This window comes from Lathyrus oleraceus, chromosome 4, assembly GCF_024323335.1.
Source record: "Lathyrus oleraceus cultivar Zhongwan6 chromosome 4, CAAS_Psat_ZW6_1.0, whole genome shotgun sequence".
Lineage (NCBI taxonomy): Eukaryota > Viridiplantae > Streptophyta > Magnoliopsida > Fabales > Fabaceae > Lathyrus > Lathyrus oleraceus.
In genome coordinates, this window is record NC_066582.1 from 296,682,708 (window position 1) to 296,690,383 (window position 7,676).

The following is a 7,676-nucleotide window of genomic DNA, read 5'->3' on the forward strand; positions in this document are numbered from 1 at the left end:
CTTTGAGTCTACATTGACTATCTTAAAACTGTCTACAACTTTTATGTTGGAGAAGTTTTCATTTGAAGCTTTTATCATGAGGTCAAAGGGGTTTAATCAAGCTTACTTTTGGTTAACTTTTTCAAAGTGATTTGAACATGTTTTACACTTGAGTTTTCCAAGCCAGTTTTGATCAATTTGCACATGTCAAATGGTTTTTCTTACCAATATGACTTTTATTCCTTATTTCAAGAGCTTTCCAACCATTACTCACAATAGTCATTTGGATCTACCATTTGAGAGATTCAATTTTTTCTTCATTTATGTGTATTTTTGACATTTTATGTTAAAACGTGAGATGCAAGCCTTTTCCATTCCATGTGCACGGCCACATGCTTTCCATATGAGCTCAGCAAGTCCCTTCAACCATTCATGGGCCTCTCACACGTCCACAAAGGCCCATGCTTTCAAAATTGCAATTCCCATGCACATGAGCAAAGTGTGATGATCAGATGCATTTACCTATAAATAAAAGCTTCCTCTCCTTCATTCGAGAACCCTTTTGGAGATCCCACATGTTACTGAATTGAAACCACAACCCTCACCAAAGGAATCACTCACCATTTTTTCAATATTTTCGAGCTTGAAATTCAGCAACATTAGTTGAGTTTCAAAGCTAGATTCCTTAGCCAATCATCTTCCCTATATTCATAGATCAAAAAGGAGCAAAAAGATTGAAGGATTCGTGGCCAAAAACTCACCATTTTTGAAGGTATAAGCTCAAACTGTTTGGATCTGAAACTCACAATTCAATATAGTATTCTTGTGTTTTTGTGGTTCTCTGAAGTCCTCATACTTGAGGAAAACTTTTGGTGCATTTAATTTTCCATTTCAAAATCAATCCGTGTGGACACCATGATTTTCTCCTTCATTTTTCTCTCAATATAGGAAGAATGAGAAGAATCTAATGGTACAGTGATGATCTACATCACATAAGCTTCATTTTCATGCCCTTGTTTTTCATTTTTGATGAGATTCGTTTTCCTGCAATTTCTGGTCGGATTCTGCTTGGTTGATCGGAGAAGATGGTGGTTTCCACCACCACCACCACGTGTACTGATCACAGCCATTGGATCTCTCCCTCACGATCTAATCTCGTGCATCCATTCTAATTACTTTTTTTTAATTCATTGTGTTTCGCTATTGACTTGAGTACATCATGCACCCTCAGATCCAGGTTGTGTAACAGCCACGTCATTTAATGAGACGGATCTGGTGGCTCAGCTTTTTTCGCTTTATTTCATTTTCTCTTTATTTTCTTTAATTCATTCTATTTTCAATAATTCATAAAAAAATCATATGAGGTCAGAAAAATATGAGACCAACTTTAAAAATTTTCTTGAAAAATCAAGTTTCATCTTATGATTTTTAATTATTTTTATGACCTCATTTGATATTTTTCATGAATTATTTGGTTTTTAATGATTTTATTTTAAAATGCTTTCTGACTTTAGAAAAATACAAAAATATTTTCATAGCATCCATGGATCATGATAAGTCAATGAAAAATAGTCTCAACAATTTCTTGTTTGTTCTGAGATTATTTGACTTTTTAATTCATATTATGCTATTTTTGGTTGTTTTTAATTGATTTTAATTGCTTTCTGGCTTTAAAAATTTGTGAGAAAATTAGTCAAAGTTTGTTTGACTATGTTGAACCTAGGAAAATTTAATTGGACTTATTGAAGTTGTTTTGAATTGAATTTGAGGTTCAACTTTGTTTGTTTGTTTTTTATTTGTATTTTCTTTTAACTCAAAAATTACCAAAAAAATATTATTGACTTCTTGACTTGTTATATTCATTCCTCTTCTGTTTGGTGTTGATCAAGGTTGAATTGATTCAACTTTGATCAAATTCATTGGATCTTGTGGTTTGAGAATCCTTAAGGATCATCACCTAGAGAGATGAATGAATTTGATAAAGGATGAGTTATCCCTTGATCAATTGGGATTGGTTGATGTCTTCTTACCCCCCTCTCTTTCATCTTCATCCTTTTCTTTCCCTCAATGGCCAATGAGTTAAAGTCTTGAGGTTGGTCTTGACAAATAGAAGTTTAATCTTCTTTGATCCAAACTAAACTCAACTTGATCCATGATCAAGTGAGTTATTTTGTGTCAAAGATAGGTTACTTCTTGGTCAAGCAAATAACCAAAAGTCAATACAAGGCCCTTCCCCTCTTGTTTGACATGGCAAGTTTATGGAGCTTGGCTTACTAGTCATGACCTCTAACTTGTGTTTTTTGCCTATATTCTTATTGACCGGCCTCAGATAGGTGTGGCTACTATATTAGTCCACTTACGATTGCTTAACATAGCGCTACATTGTCTTATGACAAGTTAACATAACTCTACTAACTACTAAGTTTAATTTGAGATTTTAAATTCTTGTCATTTACTTTTAATGTCATTTATTTCTTGCTCATTATTCATCTTGATTTTCATTTTGCTCACTTGAGCACATATTTTATGTTTATGTCATTTTTCTTTTGCTCATTTGAGCCCATTATTGTATATAAATATATTGCTATTTTGTGTTGTTTTGTGTTTGTTTTGATGTGAACCAAAATACAAAAGGAGAAAGGACTTAGAATTAGGATTCACCCATGCATAAAGGAGTTCAAGAGAAACTAGGCCTCATGCCTTTAGAATGCAAAATATGTTGAAGAGCAACTAGGCCTCATGCCTTTAGAATGCTAAAATTCAAAGTTGACCTCAAAGGACTTCTCCTCAAACTTATTCTTTATCCATTCCCTTTATTATGTTGTGAGCTTTTTAATGTGTGCTTTTGTGTGATAGGAACCTCATCTTAATATTGGGAAAAGAGGACCATTGCCATGAGTATCCAAGTTAAGAACCAAGCCAAATGGAGATCCTAGGAGCTTGAATTCAAATTATTGATTGCTTGCTTTGTGTGCTAAATCCAAAGGAAAGGAGCATCTTGAGTCATACCTATGACTCCAAGAAAAGGAACTCCAAGGGTTATCTCTCCCCTCTTATCTTTGTATGCTTTAGGAATAACTCTTCTCTCCTCTCCCCCCTCTAACCAAGCCAAAAATCATTTTCAAAACATTGACTTTATTTCAAATTAGAAACCTAGGCCTTAGGCCTTTGACTTTTCAAAACCATTTTCATAAATACTCATTGTAAATAAACTTTAATCCAACTTTGACCTCATTTTGTAAATAAATTCAACTTGTAAATATAACCCATTTCAAGTTGTTTTGTGGTTCCAATGGCCACTTGTTAAACTCTTTTCAAAAACATTAGTCATAGGTTTGAGTTATCATAGTGGTTGATGTAAATCTCACCTCATCCTTAGTGTTGGATTATAAGCCTTCCATGCTTATTATAGGGTTAACCCCTCACTAGCATGTTGAAGCCTTCCTCGCATGGTGGATTGTTGGTTTAGGTTGAGTTTTCTCCCTTTGATGATAAAAGACCTTAAGGCTTTTGATCAAAAATCAATTCACCAATCTTTGAAATTTTTACCACGAACTACGAGGTTTTGATCCTCCTTTGTGATGGTACGTAGGCAATGGGTTCATCCATTCAAACAATAAAATTTGTAAATATAATCTGTTCTTTTCTCATCCCTCCAATCTTTTGCTCAAATCTTTTCACAAATACCAACCTACAACACATATTTGCAAAAAGGGTTCCCTTAGAGTACTAAGGATGTTTTGGGTACGTAAAACCTTCCCATTTCATAACCAACCCCCTAACCTAGATCTCTGACATTTTTATTAGTTTTTGATTTGAAAAACTTCTTACTTGGCTTTTGTTCGCTTTTTAGCCTTTCCTTTGGATAAATAAAAGTGTGGTGGCGACTCGAATTGTATGTTGACTTTTAGTTTAGTCAATAAACCTAAAGGTAACGAAAACCCCGCTACAAGATCTCGGAGCCATTTTGGATTTATTGAAGAAAACTTACTTTTAGGTCGTTCAAAACCTTTTTGATGTCTTTTGAACTATTTTCTTCTTATATTTATTCACTATATGTCATTTTGTGTTCTTGTTCATTCATGTTAATTTTGGCATATCTATCTTGTGTTTATTCTTTGCATGCTTAAGTTTAAGCTATATTTATCTGGGAATATTATTTTTCTGATAAAAGTATGATATAATATTTGCTTGGTTATTATTTGGATAAACTTTTTTCTGGTAACTTTTGATGAGCAAATGCATTCAGTAAAATATCACACATTTATAGTCATAATCATTGCAAAAAGGAAACTTTTCATTAATCCATAGGGAAGATTACATTGTTCTAAAGATTACATGATCTTGTCAAGATCTGAAGTGTAACCCCTTGTTGCTACAAAATCTTCATAGTTAGGCACCCTCTCATCACTCCCTTCATTGGAATCATAGTAATACATCTTCTTTGACATTCTCTTTTTCTTCTTGTTCTTCTGTTTTTTCTTGTTCTTCTTGTGTACCCTCGCCTGTAATGCTTCCCGCGTGGTAACTAATCTAGTTGGCTGAGTTTCTTCCACCAATTGCTATGTTTGAGGTACTGAAACTTCAGCGAGCATGGTGCTTGTCACCGTCTTGCTTGGATAACCCATTATACTTGAGGAAAACTAGAGTTGGATGATAAAATAAGAAATATGGTTCTGATGGACTACTTTTATAGAGAAGGATGTGTGTATTGAATGTTGCAAACGGGAAGGTGAAACATCCAAGCTTTTAATGCTTGCAATGATGACTTCTGATGGCTGATATTCTTGAATAATATGTGACATCTTGAGAAACGCATAAATCCGTTTAATCATTTTAGCCGTTTCTCGGTATTAGGAAGAGTAAATGTTGTTCATGCTATGTTTTTACAAGAATAAATCTTTCCCATATATTCTTTTGTGTTAGTTAATATTGTTTTTCTTCTTCTATGATGACATGTCCAGACTCACTTTTTTGTTGGTGACAAAAAGGGGAGAAAGTCATGGAAATATTTAAGAAGGACAAAAGTATATTTTGATATTATGTTCTTCTAAATAAACTTAATATCACTGAGATTTAATGACTAATTCTAATTTAAGCAAAGATAAGGATTTAAGTAAAATCTTACCTTAATGAACTGTCAGGCTAAAGGAAAAGCTTACAAACCTCAACCTAAGGTTGGTCAAACTCAGGGGGAGCTTACAAACCTCAGACCCTGATGTTAGACTTTGTTAATTAAAATTATAGGATTAAATTAATATAGATAAGGATTTAATACGATCTTACAAACCTCGTCTTAATGGACTATCAGACTTAGGGGGAGCTTACAAACCCCATCTTAATGGACTATATAACTTAGGGAGAGCTTACAAACCTCAGACCCTGATGTTAGACTTTATTAATTAAAATTATAGGATTAAATTAATATAGATAAGGATTTAATAAGATCTTACAAACCTCGTCTTAATGGACTATCAGACTTAGGGGGAGCTTACAAACCTCATCTTAATGGACTATCTAACTTAGGGAGAGCTTACAAAGCTCAACCTCTGATGTTAGACTATGATAATTAAATCATCAACCATTTTTATTAAACGCATTTGTTTATCATCATAAAAAAAAGGGAAGATTGTTAAAACAAGATTTGTTTATGCCCTTAAAGGGTTTTGATGATAACAAAGTATTTAAAGAATAAAAGTGTTTGCTAGCATTTTGTTTAAGTGTGCAGGATCATAAACATTGAACTAATACTAATTGTTATCATATGTGAAGAAGTTATTTAAAGTATGATTCTAATTGGTCAGAATCTTAACTGTTCATCGCCTCTTAAGGCATCAGACTCTGGCGTCATGACCCAGCTTTTGATGACAACTCAGACTCTGAAGGTGTAAAGAGTTGTTGATCTGTACCCTGAACCAAAGTCATCTTGTCTAATCAAAGTCAACCAATGTTTTAGTTTTGCAAGGCTCAAGAAAAGGGATGTGACACCTTCAAATTGTTCAACCTTTTGGTAGATGCCTAGTACGATGAAAGATATTGAGAGCAACATTACTATTCAGTGGATAAAGCTTCTGACCAGATGCAAGTCTCTAACGTCTCTCTTGGCATACTTCTTCACTATGTTTGTTGTTGTTCAAACCTCTAATGAATTTTTTTATATCTCTATAAAAGGAAGTTGAAAACTCAAAGGAAGGTTACAACATCACAACATATAGAAAGATCTTAGCATAACTTTGAGCTGTTATTGTAATTATTATAGCATAAGATCTTAAGATTTATAATCTTATATTTATATTAGAAATCTTAGAAAGGTTGAAAACCTTTATGATTGTTACACAACTGTTATACTTCTTATTGTGTATCAAAGTATAATAGTTATCTTGTCTACTAAATAATTTGTTTAAATTAGAAAAAGTCTCTTGCCTGCGTGCTTGAGCAAGGAAGTCTTGAACCATAGGGTTTAAGCAGGAAGTCTTATTCTAGGTAAATTGACCAAGCAAGTCTTGAATCGGGGGGGTTAAGCAGGAAGACTTGAGCAGTGGCTAAAGCATTTGTAATCAAATTGGTTATAGTGAAAAGCTCTTGTTAAGGCTATAGGACTGGACTACTCTTAGTTGAGGAGAGGAACTAGGATAATATTTATGTGTTGATTCCATTTACTTCTAAACTTTATTTTCCGCTGCTATTACACTTTCTATTAACAAACTCTGAATGTAGTTCACTCTCTGAAGTTTTGAGTTTAGAAGTCGAACAAATTTTTGGAATACATAATTAACACCCCCCCCCCCCCCCCCCCCCGTTCTTGTGTATTTTTCTCACCTTCAATATCCACATCATTGAACATACAATTCACAATAATAGCATAACATACATACATACATAATATTGCAATTCATATCAAATAAACTGCAAGAAAGGAAATAAGACGTGAGTACACTCATCATCAACATCAAACATTCACACCATCACTAAACATAAACCGATACACGTAATCAAACACGTTCACATCCAATTTAAAGTGAATCAAGTTAAATAAAAATTATAACAAGTAGTAACCACACAAAACACATGATTCTTCATTCATTCATCAAATACAACAACATCATACACATTTAACAACATATATCATTTTAATTAAATTGAATTAAAACTGAATTGCAAAATCAAAATAATTGGAAACACTTCAAACGGTGAAATGTGTGAGCAAGAAAACCATCTTTCACCATGCCATCAAAATCATCATCCATACACTCAAAGAAGCACAATTCCAAACAAATTTCTTCTCTCAAATTCATCCCAACCATCCCTTTATTCTTAGCACACAAATTGCTAAAAAATCTTCCTTCAAAAACTCCTTTGATTGAGTCTCCTTTCCCTATCTTTTTCTTGATCCCTCACTCATTTCTCCTTATAAATCAAACTATCCACTACAATCAAAGGACACGAAAATCCCTGATTGTAGCTCTGCTCAAACCTAAGCCATTCACTCTAAAGCTCTCACCCAAAAACTACTCAGGTTCATCATTTGAACCTGAGCTAGTTGAGCTAACCAAAAGCCTAAAATCCCCACTGACCAAAACTTATTCTCACCCTTGCCGAAGCTCACACAGAGAAAATCAAAGAAGGAGACGAAGAGCAACAAAAGTAGAAGCAACAAATAAATAAAAAATACACTTACCTAAGGTGCCATTTTTGTT